The sequence below is a fragment of the Oxyura jamaicensis genome, chromosome 5 (assembly GCF_011077185.1).
Source record: "Oxyura jamaicensis isolate SHBP4307 breed ruddy duck chromosome 5, BPBGC_Ojam_1.0, whole genome shotgun sequence".
Taxonomy (NCBI): domain Eukaryota; kingdom Metazoa; phylum Chordata; class Aves; order Anseriformes; family Anatidae; genus Oxyura; species Oxyura jamaicensis.
The window spans coordinates 40902977-40924584 of record NC_048897.1 but is presented as its reverse complement, the minus strand read 5'-3'; the positions used below and the strand labels follow the sequence as shown (position 1 = coordinate 40924584).

The 21608-nt window shown below is 37.7% G+C and overlaps 1 long non-coding RNA gene across 1 annotated transcript in view; it reads right to left on the bottom strand.

Annotated features, from left to right (window-relative positions):
* Positions 1-2130: 2130 nt before the first annotated feature.
* LOC118168467 overlaps positions 2131-21608 on the bottom strand; it is a 53689-nt gene continuing 34211 nt past the window's right edge. Inside the window, exon 5 of the long non-coding RNA XR_004751576.1 lies at positions 2131-2235. This is a non-coding gene — a long non-coding RNA (uncharacterized LOC118168467). The remainder of the gene's footprint in view (positions 2236-21608) is intronic.

The following is a 21608-nucleotide window of genomic DNA, read 5'->3' as shown; positions in this document are numbered from 1 at the left end:
TTAATTACTAGACTCTTACTTACAATCAATGCAAGTGCTAATACTCTCCAGTCTCCACTCAGCCTGAATTGGTTAAATAATAAACTGGCTTTTACCGCTGTAATGATCCATTTGTAAGAGAGTTGTCCTAGAAACTCCAATACATCGCATAAGACTCTATTCAAATGAGGTATTGAAGTGCTTTTTCTCAGAGGCTCCCAGATCACTCACATTTTTTTTCTTTCCCTTAAAAAAAAAAAAAAAAAAAAAAAAGGCATCCAAGTCATTATCCTAGCTGGGAAGCAGACTTGCCAAGAGCTAGGGGACTAATTCTGAGAAAAAATACCTGCTGGACTGTGCTGAACCTGGTAGGCAGCATTTGGTCACCATCCCACCACAGCTGGCTCAGAGCTGGGACAAGCAGATCACTGCACACTTGAGCGTTCCTGGTCTGTGGAGGGATGTATCTGGGTGGTAGCAACATGCTTTTCCTCCTTCAGCAAGGATATACTTGGCAGAGCCCACTGCTATTTGTTTGCTATAATCCTGGAGGTAATGGCTATCACCAACAAAATGCCATGCTTAGGTGGGCTATCTGAGAGCAGAGAATGACATGGATGAATGCACAGCCCGCAGTCGGAAGACCATGAAGAGGTGGGAGCTGGCCTGAGAACACCAAGAGCAACTGGACTTGAAGGAGGAAAACCAAAGTACCACGAGTAATGGCCTCTGAAAGGCAAAAGAATAGTTAGGTGGATAAATGAAGCGTTAAACCACTTAGTTGCTCTAAAAGTTTTCAATCTCTAAAGATAAGAAACTTCAGGGTCTGCAACTGGAGTGCCACAGTGTCAAGTGATGCAAATAGACCTGAATGATACCCCGATATGACAGTAACATGCTGAGGTTAAAATTCTCAGGATCAACTTAGTAGCTGGACACACATTTTAATCCTGCTCCCTACACCTTCCTTCAATGTCGGCAGGCACTTTGTTGGATTCCTATATAGTGACTGGAGTTAAAACTGAAGGATGCATTGATAAGTTCTAACTCCAGAACACATTTCATTCTAATGTTATATGATCTGCCAGAAAATTATAAGAACCCAGCAAGGAATTAAAAATAATAATAAATTTAAAAAAGAGAGAGAGAGAGAAAGAGAGAGAGAGAGAGAGAGAGAGAAACTAGCTATATTTGATTTTCTTCATTTTACTTATGCTGTTCACAGAGCTTGCAAATGATTTTTGTGTAGAGAAAAAAAAAAAAAAATCATACACATCTCCTACTGGCTCTGTGTATGATCTCTATAATGTACATGTTTCATGTACAGGTAAGAATTAAAGACAGAATAGAGTATTGAGGGTTTCTTCTCCTGGCTCACAGGAAAGGTTTGTTCTGCTTTAGAAATCCCCCAAATAATGAGTCTCCTGTAGCAGCAAATGTAGATACAAGGGAGTGGTATTAAGTTTTGTTGTAAAATCTAGATTGTTTGCAAGTATTACACTTCTTTAATAATACAAAGACAACAGCAGTGTATTTGGGGCTTTGTCAATGAACATTAAAACAATGTTTACATTCAACATCTGTGAAGTTTTTATCTTGAGATAGCCATAAATTGGGAATTGCCACATATAAATAGCAAATAAATTGAGTCCATATTATAAGCTTCTATATACCTCCAGAAAATTGCCTCTATGTACACCCTTTTATTTTTCATTACCTGAAACAGCTCCACACCTCCACAGTGCCAAATCCTGCCCTCACCATCCCTGCTGCACGTCCACACGTCAGTGATGTCACTGTTAATGCAGAACAAGTCAGCCTGAACCACAGTAGCTCATTAGATAATTCACACTTTAGTAGATTTTGTTGAATGGACAATCAGTTTAGTATGTTTATGGGTTCGCTGTAACCATTGTTTTGCTTGCTGTCCTAGTAAGGTTTCGGCTACACAGCTGGGCCCACTCCTGCAAACCCACATCACTTCTGCATAAAAATAGCATGGGGAGGGTTTGGAGGATTTAGCCCTGGTTTATAAACTGTGTAAATTATTTTAGAAGTCATGTCAGGTATAGCTTATCCCAAGATTTGTTTGCAAATTTTAATCAGAAAACACAGAAGGGATATGCAGTATGGATTGAAATATTCTCTCACCTTCATCTATGCCCAGGTTGACTTACTGTGGGCTGAAAAAAAAAAAAAAAAAAAAAAAAACGGCAGAAGTTACAGCATGCCTGATAGAGGAAGGCTGGACACAAACTAGAGAAAACACATAAAGAAACATTTATTTAAAAAAAGTAAATCAACCATAAAGATCCTCCCAGTAGACCTGGGAGATGGAAGCTTTTCTCATTTTCTCCATGGCAAAATTTAATCTAGTGGCTTGGCTTTTCAAGCGTCATATTCAAAGAGATGCAAATTTGTCAGAGCTTAGACCCCAGCTGACTTTTAGCACTTTGTGAATGTCAAAGGGGCTTAAAGGTTGAAATGTCTTTACCTCCTTCCATCCTTAGTAATTCAAAACCAGGCTGAAAATACAAAGCACCCACCTCTACCTGTTTGTTCAGGCCTTTCTATTTCATGTGTACCTGCTGGCTATAAAAGTGTTTGTTTCAGGTGTTGTTATCTGTTTTAACTAAAAACACATATAGAAATGAGCATGCAATTGAAAAATGTTCCACTGGAGAATCCTACAACAGCAGAAAACCGTCCCCTTTAGAGAGTTGTCCTGTCCCCCACTGCACGTATACGCATTTTAGAGGTTCTTGCAACATAGCCTATTCCCAATTGACTGATTTCAAAACTGCTATTAACTGAGTAGTAATCTCACCCAGTGACATGGTTCACTTCATACAGTCTCGGGAGGTAATATATCTAATAAAAATAAAAGTAATAAAAATAAAAGCAACCCTAATGAATACTACATACCATGTTAGGTATGTACTATATCACATAGCAGGAGACACTTGAAAGCAGTGCCAATGGCTTCTTTTACACCTGCCTCTTATATGATGTAAATATCAATCTACTAATGGAGTTCCCATTGATGAAGGGAAAAAAAAAAAAAAAAAAAAAAAAAAAAAAAAAAAAAGCATTTAACAGATTGAGACAGACTAATCTTTTTTGCCTAAAAATTGAAGCAACAAAAAAGTATATGTAAGCAAAAGCAAAAAAAAAAAAAAGCAAAAGGATTTAAACTCAGTTCCATGGGTAAGCTGTTTATTAAATTAAATTACATTAACATATACGCGATTGGTGTGAAGGGAAGCCCCCAACAGCCTTTACCGAATGACAGATTCAGTGAGTGAACTGGAGTTCTAAGGCTGGACCTAGAGTAACAGTTTCAGGGAAGTGTTTCTTCTCATTTAACATTTTATCAGTCCTTTTGATGATGAATTTACTGGAAAAGGATGACTGTCTCTTTAAAAAAGTAGTTTGGGCAGTGTTTTTTTGGTTTTAAAGTCTGGAGACAGTGGCATTAGATTGATTAGGTGTGTACATGTTGGCTGAGAAAGCTGTAGAAAGGGGAATGGAAGTGTTTGACAAGATGAAAGACTATTCAACATGTTAGACAGCTGGTTGAGTGAAAAGATCTATAACAGTACAGTAAAATATACTCAACAGTAAATGATACCTTCACTGCAAAAGCTACTACAAGTTAGGTCACACAATTTTAGCCTAGGATGACAGGTTCAACCAAACAAAGTTTAAAACACACAATTAATGTGCATGTGCCTGGTAACAGACAGATAGCACTTGAGAAATTGAGACAGACAGGGGTTCCCTCTTCCAAATTAAATAATGACTATGCAAAGTTTCCGAGCCTGATTCTGATCTGGCTTGGTTAATCAGAGTAACCGCTTCACTCTCAGAGGAGTTGTTCCTATTTTGCATCAAAGTAAGGTAGATCAGGATCTGTCCCATTCCTCAGTTGGTTACCTTGCTATAGAAAATGAAAACTTATGAGAAATAATGGTGTTAGGGGAATTGTGAACCTTCTTTCTGCAATCCTGTAGTGAGTGATGAGCACAGTCAAGGTCTATATGTAACTGTTTGTGTTACGTTTTTTGATTTGCACATGAAGGCTTTGCAATCACCATGTGATTTTCATAATTAACGAAGCACAAAATACACCAGTATGACAGCAATAGTGAACTCTCGTGCATGCTACAGATAGAAGATAAACAGAAAATGGATAAATGACATTCAATGTTTTTCAGAGAAAAAAAAAAAAAAAAAAAAAAAAAAGAATTTCAGGTGGTTTTCTGGTTATAGGCTAGCAAGGAGTGTGGTAGACTATAAAATAGTCTAAAACCAAATGATTCTTTTCCTGCAGACAATAATAGGACTTTTGGACCTGGACAGAGTTGGCTAATCTTATTTGATTATTCATGATGCAATGATCACTCTAGATAGCAGTGGTTGTACCAAAAAGCCTTTTAATCAAAGGTAAATATGATGCATGAAACTAAAAATTTTATCAGAAAAGCTCGTATTTCTTTTGTTTTCCCACTGAGTTAAAGTAATGAGGAATATAGCAGATGGTAAAATTGAAGAAATATTTTTTTCCTCAGACTCTTAAATCCCTTTATACCATTGGAGAAAAGTATTTTAATATACACACACACTTCGAGGTCCGCTTTATCTTGCAAGCGCAAAGAGGCCTTAGTTCAAATGAGGATTAGGCCCAAGGTAGACAGGATTTTCAAAAATTTTTTAAATGTAGTTCTTTTATTAGAATTTGCCTTCTTTCCAAACCCTGCTCTTTGTGTGACAATGCCAAGCTTCAAAGTCTTTATGACACTTTATTTAGAAGAGGTAAAAAAACACATCTTTTTTTTTTTTTTTTTTTTTTGAAATCAGTCCTTTTGTTCACTACCCTTGTAAGAGCTATTTTCATCACAAGGCTTCAGAGAGAGCAAATAGAGCATTTGTTAACTTGATTCCACTGAATATTTGACTACAACAAGTATTTCTTAATACTAATGTTAACACATATTTCTTTAATTTTAAAGCCCTAAAGGTACGTCAAACTAAGTAAACCATTAGATTGTTAGAACATTAATAATCTATTAGTCTACACAGAGTTGCTCATGCAGTGCAATGGGCCAGGGGGTTGGTTTCAGGATTCATAGTCAACACACAAGGGCATCCATTGCTAGCTCTACCAGGAACATAGAGAATAACCTTGAAAATGCAGCCTGGTAGTTATCCGCCTCAGTTTGCCCCCTTATAAAAGTCTAGAGATGCTTTGAGATCTTCAGATGAAAGGTGCTATTAAATGCACAAAGTATTTATTAATTAATATTATGCTGAGAAAACAACATTTGTGCTTCTAAAACGTAAATAATGCATTAAAACCCATCTATAATACTGTAAGTGCTTCTTCATAAGCAGATATTTATAAATTATATGGTGTACTGAGAAATTATTTCAGTAATCCAAATGATTAAAGGCACAACTTCTTGCATGGAAGTGCTCCAAACATACAGACTGCTTCACCTATTTATCTGTATCCACACTGTTGCATTTTCTTTCTTTTCTTTCTTTTTTTTTTTTGTTTTGTTTTGTTTTGTTTTGTTTTTTGTTTGTTTGTTTGTTGAGGAGGAGGAGGAACAGGAGGATAGAGGTTCCCACTATCTTTCTTTAAGAATGTTAATTGTTCTGGACTTTTTCTTTTTAATCTTTTTCTGGGGACTTTAAAGCATAATTTCAGTGTTAATGTTCTAATATACTTATTAATGTCACCTCCTCCCCCTAGTCGTTATTCTCAGGAAATTCCTTTTGCGTAGAAAGTTATATCTTTAATTGCTTTGAAACTTTGTCTGACTGGAATACAAAGATGTCTCAAGTCACTCTTACAGTTCACCAATTATATATATATAGATACTGTAGAGCTGAAATTGAAAGTATAGTGCAAAACAGAAACATCAGAGAAAGAAACTGTTGATCAGACAGAGAACATATTTTTCTAATGCAAACTCTGTCAGGCTATAGGCTGAACTCATCAAAACAGTAACTAGAGTTAGCTCTAAGAAGTTCCCCACATACTGAGTGACTTATGGATCATAAACTACTTGTTTCAAAGATAACTTTACCTCCTGCAATGAAAGTGGAGCAAGTTATCTGTACTGGATGTCCAGACTCAGAAAAGCTAAATGATAAACCAACTGTGTAGTTGTTTGGTGCTTAGAAAAAAATGATCAGCAACTATGTCTTGCCTTTTTAGGACAACTGGATTAGCAACTACAGCAGCTTTGAAATCAGGGTGTCACAAGGCATGAGCAGTATGTTGCTTTGATTGTACCACAGGAAGACCGAACTCTGGTGTTGCTTCTGCATCACTTAAAAATGGCCAGATTTTGTCTCAGAAACTGGCAGGTGCTGTTTTTTTTTTTTTGTTTTTTTTTTTTTCAACCCCTAAATCATCCCCTGGCTGTGAGGATGCATTCCTTGCCTTTAGTCCAATCTCAAGAGAAACAGAGGGCTCTACTAGGTCTTTCTTCTCCTATATTGGGGGTTTATCCCACTCACTAGGAAAGCATATGAGGTAAGTAGTAACAATTTTATTCCTTAAAATGTAGCATTGTGTGTAATAGCTGAAATATATAATCTTGACTAATTATTCTTTTGTTTGTGTTCAAGACAAGGAATGTAACTGGGTTTATATGCACTATACAGTGCTATGCCATAATGATAGAACCCTGCGTAGTCTTTGCTGCAGATAGCAGGGGTTATTTCCCAGAGACAGTGTACCCTGGGCTTGGGGGCTTCAGGATGCAGCTGAAACATTGGTTTATTTCAGTGCAGCCCTAGGCTTCTCTATGCCAAAATATATTGTTCACGGACCAAGGTTGAGTCAGCTAGTTTCTTTGTAAGAAGTGCTGCATTTGGGTATGTATATTCTTTCCTAAGCTAGCCTTGGTGCTTCTGCTAATGCTTGAGTAGTAGGAATAAAAATCAGCACCAACAGAAAAATGGTTATATAGATATATATATATGTGTGTATTATATGCATAGTTTATATAGAAAGGCACAAGGCCTTTTAGCATTTATGGTCTGCTCCCATTAAAATAAACATTTGTGTTTTTTTTTACTAAAAATTACAGTCAATTACATTTTATGAGATTCTATTTTATGAGGTGAAGTATCAGACTTCATCTTTGACTTTGTTAACCTAATTGTATGCCTCAATTAAAGTTTACCAGTCTATCAGTTCGTGAGGGCAAAATCATCCATCACAAAGTTTCTTGGTTACAGATCACTAATTAACTAGTAACTGAGATAGATTTTAATCATTGTTAAAGACCTGCAATTTCATACATTTCTGTTGCAGAACTGCGTAGTCAATTAAGCAACAATAACCTGTCTATTTTACTTGGTATATTATACTAATGCCTTGGGATGTTTGCATGAAATACATAAATTCTCTTGTATTGTAGTTAATTAAATCCAAGACCACGGTCTGTAAAAGTCACCTGTCTGACATCTGGAGAATGGGTGGGAATCAATGCCAAAGACCAAAGTGAAGCAAAAACTGCTTAAACTAACAAAGTAATTTATGTCCTTCAAAGAGCAGAAAAAGACAGGATGCAATATTTTTTAGTCCCTTTATTTTTTATTATGATTTTATGAGAACATTCTTGCTGGCAGAGAAGAGGTTGGTGTCAGGGGACTGGTGCTGCTTCCAAGTGTAACTGCCTCAACCAAGTCAGACAAGAATGACAAAAAAAAGTATTTTTTTGTCATTCTTTGCACAAATGAAAGAAACTTGTCATTCCAACTTCACAAAACAGCACTAGAGATGAAATGTTCAACTCCACTGGGACAGCCTTTTTTTGCTGTTATTACAGAAGAAAATTATAACCATAAAAATGTCCAATTTAGAAAAAAGGTGCCACTTTAGTGTCATTTGCATAAAAGCTGTTACATACAAATTGTTATAAAGACAAATGTGTAGTACTCTTGTTGAAAATTGCTTATATCTTAGGTGCTTTGCCTGAAACGACATAAAGGCCTCTTCAAACTGAAATTCATTCTCAGGTAAATAAAGATGAAAAAGAATTTTCACCTATTTGTATGTACGTGAGCAGTTTTTCATATTGTCTTAAACAGGTTCTGACATGCATTTCTTCCATACATTCCCTTCTTAGCCTGCTGGTGGCCTCCATTATAACTTGCCTTTGCAGATGAGGGCAGATGAAAAGCTTGTCCTGAGTGCAAGACTATAAATAAGCTAAGGTAACTTTCTGTAAATGCAGTACAGCTGTTACTTTATTTTGTTAGAATGTGCTTGGAAATACCCTTCTGCAATGAACTTATTCCAAACCTGAGATGGAATACTCATATCTCTGTTACTACGACTGTAGTGACATGCGTAGAGAAATTTGTTGATCCTTTCTCAGAAAGTCAACTAGATGTTGTTGTGCCTATTGGAAAATTAATATTTTTATTATTATTATTATTATGACAATCCTTCTGTGTTTTGCAGAAGTGTGTAGATTTGTCAGCCAATAATACAACTTCATTACGCTAGGCATTTTTGTCACTCCACTGTTACGGCTCCTATGGAGAAGTTCTTTCAAATTGTGCTGGAGGCAATAAAGGGGCTCCACTTCTGTTTCTCCATCCCTGCTCCCTTCTGAACCAGAGGTCATACCCCCCAAAGTAGTCCAGTACTGTATTTTCTTACTCACGTTCTGCATCATGCCAAGTTGATGGGTCAGACTGGCTAGTGGTGTGCATTTTTGCCACTCTACACTGACTGACTTTTGCCAGTTCAATAATATCTATGCAATTGCAGAATTATTAAGTTATTGTAACCTGGGTGTAAACAGAGAAACAGCTAATTATGAAACACCAAGTTGAGATATTTAACTCATAAAAACTTCTATATACCATACCATACCATGGTATTCCCAGATTCTCTGTTGTGTCTGAGATAAAGAAGCAAAGTAAAATATGTTATGATTCTGAATCCATTAGCTTTGATACCCTTGGCTATGAGGTCCATAAGCATATCGATGACCCACTGAGACACATTCTATGTTGCAGTACTAATAACACTTTACGTTATATGGAAAGATAGGCAGCAAAATTAAAAATAAGATATTCTCTAGAACTTTAGATAGTACAGGGCCAACAGCAACAATATGCCTGCAAATACTTTCTCTTCTTTTCTAACAGGTTAATTACATTTCCAAGCAAAATAAAGTAATAATAATAATAATAATAATTAAAAAAAAAAAAAAAAGTTTAATTACCTAAATACATTGCAAACACTACATTCCAAAAGATCCATTTTGACATGTCAGAGAGAACCCACAATTTCAGGTGAGGACAGGAGCATCCAGAGGCACTTCAAATATTTGAACACTAACTGTGAATGTGTAATTTTGTAATTTAAAAGCAGTATAAGAAGAAAATTGTGATCAATTCTCCCATTTTTTTGTTCTTAGAATGAAAAATATCCTGGTATCTGGCTTCGACTCTCTCAGGGCTAGATCCTGATGCCTTCTGGATGGAGGGTTCTTCACAGCTGTGTGACTGTGACCAGGTTGTGTGAGTTGAAGTGTCGCCTTAGCTGGCACCACTCTGCACCATCTGCACTTCTTTCTGCACTGTAGTGTAGAGATACTTGATTCCTATGCAATAAAGTTACATATTCTTCAGCAAAAAACTGGGAAAACACAGGTAAAATAAAATGTGTTTTTCTTTCTTATTTATATTCTCATTAATTTGTTAGAAAGCACCAATCAAAATGACCACCAAATGGTGTTCTCCCAGAATACTTAGTTTATTGTGATTTTTTTGTTGTTGTTGCTTTGAGATATGAGTGAGGAGACATAATCACCTGTAACTGCCTTGAAATGGTGAATTCCTTACACAGAAGCAACCACCAGTTCTTCTGATAATCTAGTCAGCAAAGAGTTGATGTTAATCCACCTTCAATACCTACACACAGTAAAATTTTGCCACACACTAAAGAAATAAAATATTTTTGCACTAGTCTGTTAACAAGAATTACACCCTTAATTATGATTCTCTGTCTTGCCTCAGGAATATGTCCAAAATAGGGTTTTGCTATCTATGTTATCCAAAAATATAATCCTGAAAATTATTTCACAAGTGAGAACACCTCCTTGACATAATTAACTCCCATTAAAATCAATTAATCTAGTCATGATAGTCAAGCAATTTGCATGAGCAAAGATATTACAAGCATATGACTTCTGTGTGTTGTTACTGGTAAGAGAAAAAAAAAAAAAAAAAAAAAAAAAAAGAGTGATGTGATTTATTCTTCTTTCAAGTTTTAAACAATAGATTCTGTCTGTTAAAATATCTACTGAAGAAATAACCAGGGGAAGAGTAGCCACAAAAGCCTTTTGATTCTCCTGTGTTCATAGCAGGCCATATCTGCCTTGATGATTGTCCTTTGCCCTTATGAGGTACAAAGAGAAAGCAGAAATATGCTTCTTCGATGTCTCATCAGGCATGCTGATGAGGTAAATATCAAGGTAAAGACACCATGTAAATTTAGGTCCCTTGATACCTCACACAAACATCTCCTAGATGAAAAAGACTGTGGCTACTGGGCGTGGTGTGAAGAGCTTACAGAGGAGAAACCAGGTGGAGGAAAGAAACTTTCCCATTATGAACTTCTGCCATCAGGTACTGGGAGCAGAGAGCAACACTTCCTCTGAGCTTCCCCTCCTTGGGGAGCTGCAGAAAGCAACGAGGTCACCTCTGAGCCTCCTCAACTCCAGACCGGATAGCCCAAGTGTCCTCAGCCTCTCCTCACAGGATGTGTCTTCCAGTCCTGTTACCAGCTTTGTTGCCCTCCTCTGGACACTTTCAAGGACCTTAACATCCTTTTTATATTATGGAGTCCAGAACTGCACACAATATTCTGGGTGAGGCCATGCCAATATTAAGTATAGCAGGAGAATCTCTTATTTGGACTGGCACTAAACACCGGGTTTAATGCCCTCCAAAACTGAGGTTGCCCTCTTGTCTGCCAGGGCACACTGCTGGCTCATGCTGAGCCTGCTGCCCACCGGTATCCCCAGGTCCCTTTCTCTGAGCTGCTCCCCAGCTACTTATCCCCAGCCATTGTCTGGGTCTAGCACTGCTATGTCCCAGGTGCAGCACCCAGCATTTTCCTTTGTTGAACTTCATGTCATTGCTAATCAGCCAGTGCTCCCATCTATCTAGCTCCTTCTGCAGTGTCTCATCCCTCCAGGGAGTCAGCAGCACCTGCCAATTTAGGTAAACTTAAACATAAGTAAACTTGCTGAGGATGTATTCCATTCCTGTGACCACATCAATGATAAAAATGTTTAACAGAACTGGCCCTGGAATTGAGCCATGGGGAACACAACTAGTCACCATCCACCTCCCAGAGGTTGCTTAATTTACTACAACCCTTTGAGCAATACTGTTGAGCCAGTTCATCACCCAGCTCGTGGGTGATACTGTGAACCTGTTTATCTCACAGTTGGACAATTTGTCCAGGATGATACAATTTGTCCAGCATGAGGGACAATATCAAAGGTTACTGAAAGTTACTAAAATCTAGAAAGATTACATGTGCTGCCTCCTCTTCATCCACTGAGCAGGTCATAGAAGATCACATTACTAAGGCAGGACTTTCCCTTAATGAACCCATGTTGTTGCTCGGTTAATAGAAATCAGATATAGAGGAGAAAATTCCACTTACACTCAGCTATTATCTATTCCTCCAATAAAAGACCAAAAAAAAGAGAGAGAAAGAGAGCACAAATAAAATGCTGACATTAATGAAGCTTTCTTGAAAATCTAGAGTGACGATGAACTGAAAGAGAACATACAGATGCAACTGTAAAGCTGAGATGAAAGCTGGATGAAAACATCTGAAGCCAAGAAATATAAGTTTGCAACCAATAAAATTGTGTCTCATTACAAGAGCTATTTCCTCTTCAGTCACTTCATTTTCTTTTAAAATACAACTAAAAAATGTTACTGCCTTTTGATATGGCTTTTTTACTAATCGGAGGATATCAAAAATACCCAGTGACTTTTCTCAAACCTGACAAGAAAATTAAAATTTGAAAAGAACATTTTTTTTTTTCAAGATTCTTAGTGAACCTATCAAATAAATATTAGCAACCAGTCTAACTCTGTAGTAAAATTCTCCTTTTTCACAATATCTGGAGGAGACCAGCAAGCAGTGATATTTCATAGTGTTCATGATTGTTCGAGAATACAGACACTCTTGTCTTTTTGTTACTTTCTCTCTCTTGCCCTGTCCCCAATAACCTACTTGTTTGCTTCCTTTATTTGTTATGTCTCATGATATGTTTCCTGACAAAGGAAAATGGAAAAGAATATAAACTCTAGCAGCCTAAACACAAATCCAAAAGAAGACACGGGATACAAAATTTTGAAGAATAACTTGCTAAAGGCATAAAAATAATAATTTTTTTTTTCTTCAAACACATCAGAAGCAGGAAGCCTGCCAGAGAGTCAATCAGGCCTACAGGTGTAAGAGGAGTACTCAAGGAAGATAAGGCCATGTCAGAAAACTAAATGAATTCTTTGCATTCACTACAGAGGAGCTTAGGGAGGTTTCCACACTGGAACCATTCTTTATGGGGGGACAGATCTGGGGAACTGTCTTAAATTGAAGTGTCAGTAGAAGAGGTTTAAGAACAAATCGATAAAATGAATAGTGACAAATCATCAGGACCAGATGGTATTCACGCAAGAGCTCTAAAGGAACTCAAATATGAAATTGCCAAACTACACACTGTGGTGTGTAACCTAGTGCTTAAATTGGCCTCAGTACCAAAGGAATGGAGGTGGGAAATATTCTACAATTTTTTTTAAGTATTTTGGAGTGGGGAGGTAGAACCAAGAAGCTGTAGAGCAGTAAGCCTAATTTCCCTACTGAGCAAATCGGCTGGAAATATTATAATATTGTAATATCTGACATCCAGAGAGTTAAGTTTAGATTAAAATAATTAATTTCTGAGTATCTGGGTGGTAAAACAGCATATACAATAAAAATACAAGTCGATATAAAGGAAAAAACTCTCAGATAAAGCTAGTTAATGATAGGTACTGTAGTAGCTATTATAATTAAAAATAAAATTAAAAAGATAAAAGTAAAAAATAAAAGAAGTGACAAAGTAACTTGAATTGTTAGTTTGAAGTGAAATCATCAAGTATGAGGTTTAAAACAAACCAAGTTATCTGTTGATATAACTGTGGAACTCCTTGCCAGGATATGTTTTGGATAATAAAAGTATAATGAATTTCAACAACAACAACAACAAAACAATAGCTAGAATCTTTATGAAAATAAAAATTAAAAAATAATAATAATAATAGTCTTGCAGGATATATATCACATATCACAGTCAGCTTGGAATTCCCTTGGAAAATGTATTACCAGAAACTGTGAGATTAGTATGCTGGGGAAGCATCTATACTTGATTTCTTTCTGATACTCTTTCTTTAAACAATTATTACAGGCTATTTTTAATGACAGTAGACTTGATTTGATGGACCTTTGATTTTTTGCCAGTATTTCCATTATTATTTTAGATTTAATGTAATTTGGTAAGATATGACCAAAGAAATTTTTCAAATAAGATCCAAATTCTACAATGAATACCAGTAGAAAATGTTTGCTCTACTGGAGAATGAGTTGTAAGGACTTTTTTCGAAGCAATGAGATTTTGCTTAATTGGAGGTATTTTTTTATCAATCTTGCTTAATGAAGTTGGAGTAGACAGTGTAGTTCCCATCAGTTCTCAGACAGGTTCAAGCCAAAGCCAGAAGATTTGCTGCTCATACCCTTCATAGTGTATTTCCACTGATCTTTTAGACAAATTCATCATATAACCATTAAGGTTAGAAAAGACCTCCAAAATCATCCACTACAACTGTCCCCCCAGCCACAAAAATGTCCAATATACCATGTCCCTAAGTACCACATCCAAGCTTTCTTTAAACTCCCCCAGGGATGGTGATTCTACCACCTCCCTGGGCAACCCTTCCCAATGCTTAACCACTCTTTCTGAGAAAAAGTTGAAGTGACAGTCTGTAGGCTTCTTAGCACTTAATTTTAACTCTGTCTGCTTTGAAATAGTGAAAAGGAAGCAGCCTTTCTCAGAATTACCAATAAATCATCATCCCCAGACAGGAACTGTAAAGTATTAAATCATGGATTGTATTTTGTTGTTATAGAAAATTCCGTAATGATTAGCAAATTCTCTAATGTGTAATTGTAAATACTTTTGAAAGAAAGCCGCCTTGTTTTTAGGATCATTTAGCCCTGAGTATCCCACAGGTCCAGTTATCCATGTCTTTCTAGGTAGCTTGCCGGTATCTCTAGCTACCCAGGAACTTAGATGGCTTACCACACATCCATCTGTCCTCTCAAAACCTATAACTACTCACTCCATTTAGCAGAGTGGATGAACATTTTGTTCAATTACATTAAGCATTTGATTTTAATTGTTTAATATTTCCATCAATAATGTCTCCTTAAGTCATCTGTTCAAATTTTACAATGTTAAATTGCCTTTGAAACTTAGAACAAATGAAAAAAAAAAAAAAAAAAAAGAAAAAAAAAAAAAGAAAAATAAAAGAGCCTTAGTTAAATGCTTCTGTATGTTAATGTTTTTGTATTAAAACATATAAGCACAGGAAAAAAGCATGAAATGGACAGCATTGGGGATTGTACTGAGAGTAGTTCTCCATGGAAGAACAGCACATTGGATCTCTACTAGTGATAAATATTATAAATATTCATGTTTGAGATGGGCCAGGTCACTGTAAGTTTAGAAAGGAAATATATATATATATATATACATATAAGATGTAATTGTAAAGAAAGCATAAGGCAGCAAAATATGTACCCAAGGCAAAGCTGAGAAGATGGCAAATTAGCTACTATGATGCCAGCCATACCTGAGCTGAAGCAGGGAGGTGGATGTTTAAGGCAAGGAAGTGTTTTCTTCTGGATGAATTTCCCTAAGTTCCCTCAGGAAAATGAGGAACCTAACCAAAATTAGTTCAACTAAATACTTCACTCATAATACTAAATATCTATGAGTAAATAATTAACTCATAGATAGGCCTTTCCTCTGAAGAGGGAAAGCTGACAAATGAAGTGTGCAAAGCAATGATCTCCAGTAGCTGGAAATTGAATCCAGTCCTCCTGCTTTTCAGGATTGCTGAGCACATCAACAAAGTGGGGAGTTTGCTTTTGTTTATATCATCCAGAGATGTGTGTTTTTTTTTTTTACTGATGACATCAAATTGTATCACCTCATATTGCTAAAAAAAAAAATGCATGGGAAAAAAAATCTGATGGGCATTAGGAGGATGAAAGATCGTGTATTTCTTGGTAGCAGGTATCTAAGAAGTTCTGCTGCAATTAAGATCCATACAAACACATTTTGCAATGTAAACTGCTACTGTCTCTGTAGGTTTTAGTAGTGCATTCCTGAGGCCAGCCATTGTTGTTTTTAAGCCTGTCTGGATTTTTAGAAAGAGGAAGAAGTGTCTGGGGAATAAGGAAAAACAAGGACCTGAAACTCAGAAAGGTTTGAGGTGGGAGGTGGATTCTGAGAAGGAAAAGAAAAATGAAGAGGAAAAGACATATGGAATAGGAAGGAGGGAGGTCAAATAGTGAGGAGAAGAAAGGGAATAACACGGTACCTGCGAATAATAAGAAGTTTATGTATATGTATACGTGTTTGTGCCTGTGTGTATATATATAAAATACATGTATCAAAACCACTTCTATTATTAAGTAACTGGTGCTCCAGATTGAAGGCTTTTTTCATCCTGAGATTCCTGGAGATATGCACCAGTGATACCACCAGAACTGACACTGTCCAAAGGGAATTATTGCTTTGGAGACTCAAAGTCCAAGGTCAGTCCAGAGAACCTCTCAGCCAGGTCCTTTGGGAGTCGTAGAAGTAGACCCTTGCTGTGCCCACAGAGGTGGCTCTTTAAAGTTTTATATTTTGGAAATGAAATTGGATAAGGAAAATTCATGCCAATAAAGTGAAATGTCTTGTCCAAACGTGAAAGAAAAAAAAATAAAAAAATAAAAAAATCATACCAGGACTGTGAGGAAGAGAGCACCCTGGAGTCTTTTTTGACAAACATTCATATGTTGTGCTGAGAATAACTGTGAGCTGAAAGCCTAGAATATAGCTGAGCTGCCTCTTTAAACACAATACCCTTTCCCTTTTTTTCATTTAGTTATCTCCTTCTCTGCTCTGTGGCTCAATCTGCATATGTTATTGGCCTCGATTCCCAGGGCTGCCACCTTAATCTGTAGTAGCTAATAGTACAACCTCACACATGGCCTGGGACCAGGCTCAGGTTAACAAGAAATCCAAAAGCAAATGGCTGGGGGAGGTTGCTATAAAATAACCACTTGAAAATTCAGGCTGTGATTTTTTTTCACATTTGCATGGAGGAAGCAAAGCTTTTAGTCTCAGAGGTTCAGTCAAATGCATTAAAAAGATGAACATTTTAGTTAATGTTCTAAGATTTCTAAAAGCAGTTTTGATTGTGTACTATTAGCATTAATTAATTTCTATACTGAGACCAGCCATTATATTAGTAGAATGCATATTTTAATCAATTTCTACTTGCTGTTTTGTGCAAGTTAAAGGTAGCTTTGTGGTTTGTGCCTAGTTTATACAGTGCATTTAACTCAATGTGCCTTAGGTAATGCTCATCTGAGGTTCAATGTATACTCTAATCAGAGCATGATACAAGAATTATGAATGAAACCCCGATATGTAATGGGGTTGTTTTCATTTTGGACCATAGTGGAATATACCTTTTCTAAACAGGTGCTTGGATGCATTATTAAATAACACAATACTCTACTGCACTATCATCAAAAGCAGGCATAAACAGTTAGGATTAAACCTATTTTCAACAGTTTACCTGCAATTGAAGGCAGCTGTTTGATATACATTTGCAATCATTCTGTCATGGGTAAATTTAAAAAGATCAGGTCAAGTGATTTTAAAACAGTTTTCAGATTATTATTTTAGAAATATTTTATCATTTGTTATGAACAATTAAAAAAAAATAGTCGAAATTAAGTAATTTCTCTTTTTTTTTTTCTCACTCTTATTTGACAAACAGTGAGAGCTGCTCCTCAGAACTGCTAAAAAGCATTTGAAATTGTTACAGTACTGTTGTTTATTTCTTTGTTCATAAGCACTGCTGATTATTCAAGTGACTAGATCACCTCCTCTGTCCTAGTCTCAAGGATCCCTCTTCTTCCTCATCCCTTGGCACTTCCCTCCCAGCCCAAGGGAAAACTGATGTTGTGTCTCAGCAGCAGAGGAAGGGAAGACCAGGCCAGGACTGGCCAGATAAACTCAGTATAAATTCAGGAAAGATGAAGTCCTGAAAGAGAAAAGAGAGTGTAAGGACAGTAGGGTTAAAAGGGCATGAAAAGAAAAGGTGCAATGGGGGCTAAGAGACATTCAGAGAACATTTGATACAGGGAAGTCTCTTAAAACCACAATTTCTCAAGACAGGTCTATTTTCCTTTCCTCTACACTCTACCTTTTCATGACTGCTCTCCACCCATTCCCAGAATCACAGAATCACAGAATCACAGAATAGTCTAGGTTGGAAGAGACCTCCAAGATCACCGAGTCCAACCTCTGACCTAACATTAACAATTCCTCCACTAAACCATATCCCTAAGCTCTACATCTAAACGTCTCTTAAAGACCTCCAGGGATGGTGACTCAACCACTTCCCTGGGCAGCCTATTCCAGTGACTAACAGCCCGTTCAGTAAAGAAGTTCTTCCTAATATCCAACCTAAACCTCCCCTGGCGCAACTTTAACCCATTCCCCCTCGTCCTGTCACCAGGCACGTGGGAGAATAGACCAACCCCCACCTCGCTACAGCCTCCTTTCAGGTACCTGTAGAGTGCAATAAGGTCTCCCCTGAGCCTCCTCTTCTCCAGGCTGAACAAGCCCAGCTCCCTCAGCCGCTCCTCGTAAGACTTGTTCTCCAGACCCTTCACCAGCTTTGTTGCCCTTCTCTGGACTCGCTCGAGCACCTCCATGTCCTTCTTGTAGCGAGGGGCCCAAAACTGAACACAGTACTCGAGTAGCAGCCTCACCAGAGCCGAGTACAGGGGGACAATCACTTCCCTGGACCTGCTGGCCACGCTGTTTCTAATGCAAGCCAGAATGCTGCTGGCCTTCTTAGCCGTCTGAGCACACTGCTGGCTCATATTCAGCCGACTTTCAACCAATACTCCCAGGTCCTTCTCTGCCATGCAGCTTTCTAACCACGCATCTCCCAGACTGTAGCTCTGCTTGGGGTTGTTGTGCCCCAGGTGCAGGACCTGGCACTTGGCCTTGTTGAACTTCATACCGTTGGCCTCGGCCCATTGGTCCAGCCTATCCAGATCCTCCTGCAGAGCCTTCCTACCCTTGAGCAGATTGACACACGCACCTAACTTGGTGTCGTCTGCAAATTTGCTGAGGGCGCACTCAATCCCCTCATCTAGATCATCGATGAAGATGTTAAAGAGGACTGGCCCCAGTACCGAGCCCTGGGGGACTCCACTAGTGACCGGCCTCCAACTGGATTTGACTCCATTCACCACAACTCTCTGGGCCCGGCCATCCAGCCAGCTCTTAACCCAACGAAGTGTACGCCAGTCCAAGCCATGAGCAGCCAGTTTCCTGAGGAGAATGCTGTGGGGAACGGTGTCAAATGCCTTACTGAAGTCAAGGTAGACCCCATCCCAGAGCACCCAAGGCCTGCCACCCTATGCTATGAGCCAGCTGATCATCACTACATCAAAGGACAGCACCACCCCATTCCTATCAATGAGCATGTCCCTGTTTTGCCCTGAAAAGTCATTCCTCACAACCACAATTACAACTTTTTGTGGTCCCATCCCTCCCATGTTGCCCTTTCCCACACATTGTTCCTCAAGTTTTTCTCCTCTTGTTGCCATTGTGGGACTTTCTGTTCTCCAGACATTTTTTGAGGCTCAAAGGGAGGTCAAGTTCAGGGTGCCAGGAGCCATATGCAGACACTGTCTTGGTCAAGCTGCTTCAAGGTTGAACAGACTGGACAAACAAATGTTGAAGGGGAAAATGGAAGTATAACTTCACAAGCAGCCTTTCAGGCTTGTCTCATGTAATCTGAGCTGCCTGCTAGACTAAGCACTATGCCAAGTGCCTGTCCATGAATAACGCCCCCCCCATCTTCCCCAGTCATGCATGTCACAGAGCAAAGAGCTATGGATAGACCAAAAAGAGTCACAGATAAAATGGATGTATAAGCAATATTTCTATGGCTCCCTGAAGATGACCTCATCTTCAAACACAATATAAACCAGGTTCATATTTACATCTCCTCTATAACACCATTGTCCTGGCAGGAGCTGAGGTCACTGCTGCTGTGCTCCAGATCAGCATATCCCGAAGTCAAGCTTCAAAGTACTAACCTTCTGTAAAGATTCTTATAAGAAAAAGTGATGACATCAGTTTTCACCATAACATAAAACAGGGCCATCAGTGGCTGCCATTCTGTTGTTCAATAGATCTCAAAGATCAAGTGGTGTTAGTTAACTGAGTTTTTCCTGTATTAATAACTCATATTACTGATTACTAATATAGCATACATAAGCTGAAGGTATCTGGCATAAACAAGCACCATTGGATTTTACATTGGCAAATCTACAGTGATGTTAAATATCTAAGAAGACATGAGGAAAAAGAAACCATTGTAATTGATGCCAAAAAAAAAAAAGTTGCCACTCCAACGGTTTCTGAGATTTAAAAACTCAAGAAAAATTCCATGAGTATATGGGCAACATACTTATTACCATTCCAGGCCATTTGGGCTCCAAAGATATATCATGTCTGTTCTTCCTGGCATCTGTAATTCAGTTTTGATGCCTGCTCACTCCTAGTCCCCATCTTAGAGTAAGGAGCTGGTCTACGAAAGCAGGTCCCAGACATTGCTGCACACAGGCTTACGGAAATGACTTTCTAGCCTTTACTAGATGCAATTGCAATCAATCACCTACAAATGAAGGCTTCACTAGTTCATTACCAGTTCCCTGAGCCATCCAGCCTCCCCAAATGCTTCATAAAACTTCTAGATTTCTAATATTTAAATTAAGTGTTTCTATTACCTAATACTTAGCAATGCTGCTTATGTTTCTCTTGATTTTTCTTTTCCTTCATGGACTTGGGTTAGAAAAACTTCTGTATCAAATGTATATCTTAATTAAAGATAAGTTGTTTTAAGTGCAGGAAAAATTAAAAAAAAATAAAAATAAAAATCAAAGTTATCATTTTTCTCTCTGTTTCAAAGATTCAAATTCCAGAAAGAGAGCAGTTAGACTTTAAAAGAAAAATTTATGAGTATTTCCCTCTTGGTACTCCTTTCAGTGCTTCCTAATTAAGGACAAGCCAATACAGTATCATGTACCAATCTGGTATTTATTAACAAAGCTAGTCATGATTTTTAACTGATTATAGCTCAGAGGATCCTCCCCTCATTAATATAAATGAATTAGGAGGAATAGTGCCAAATGTTTCAAGTGGGAATTAACATTAGACTGCAAGGTATAATTAGTTGAAAATGCTAAATACATCAAAGTATTAATTTGGGTATGCATATATATATGCCTATATGTGTACCACATTTATATACTTTCTAAAAATATGATGTATATGTACACACAATTGCATACATCAACTTAAGTGCAGCTTATAGATGGATGCATACCTGTTTTATTATATTATACCCTGCAGCTAAGGAAAGTATGGTATCTAGCTGAAAGAGGATTACAAAATCCAGGGAACAAAAATAGGGAGACATCCACACAGGATAACTTTGATAATGTATTTCATTTAAGGCAAGGAATCTCTGAATCAAACACCATTGTAGGTACAACATCACAGCCCTGTTGTCTTGTTTTTTGTTAGCCTCATAATTGTGTAATTTTCTTTCCTTTCCCCCCGTGATTTCTGTGCTTGTATGTGTGTCTATGTGTGTTTGTGTCCATATGTACTTGCTAGTCTGTGTGAATACAGTGAGTCTGAATCACCACAGCCCAGGCAATAATTTTACTCAGCATTTCAGATGTTTAGATTTATATAATACTTTTTTTCAGTGCTTGTGACACCTTCTGCAGCTGTTTGGGAGAGCCTCTCAATATTCCTGGAAACAAAAGTTATTTGGGAAACAAACAGCAAGGTCAGAATATCAAACAACAGGCAGAGAGGCAAATCAGGAAATGTAGCAGAAATAGCTCACCTTTATTTCTCAGCTATACTCTGTACTCAGCTGGAAAAAATAGCCTCTTTTTCATCACCTTCTGAAACCAAAGCTCATGATACTCAGTGAGGTACAGGGATTACAATCTAAACAAGCTGAGAGCTAAGCTACTACGTTTGGGGCTTGTTGGGCCTGTTAATTTTACACAAAGGTATAAAACTGGGCTAATCCAGTGGGTGGCCAAATGTTGCTGCAGGGAAAGGCTTTGTCCAATTTTCTGGACTGATATTCATGCTTCAGAAAGCAGTCACATTTATTATGAACCAAACAAGGTAAAG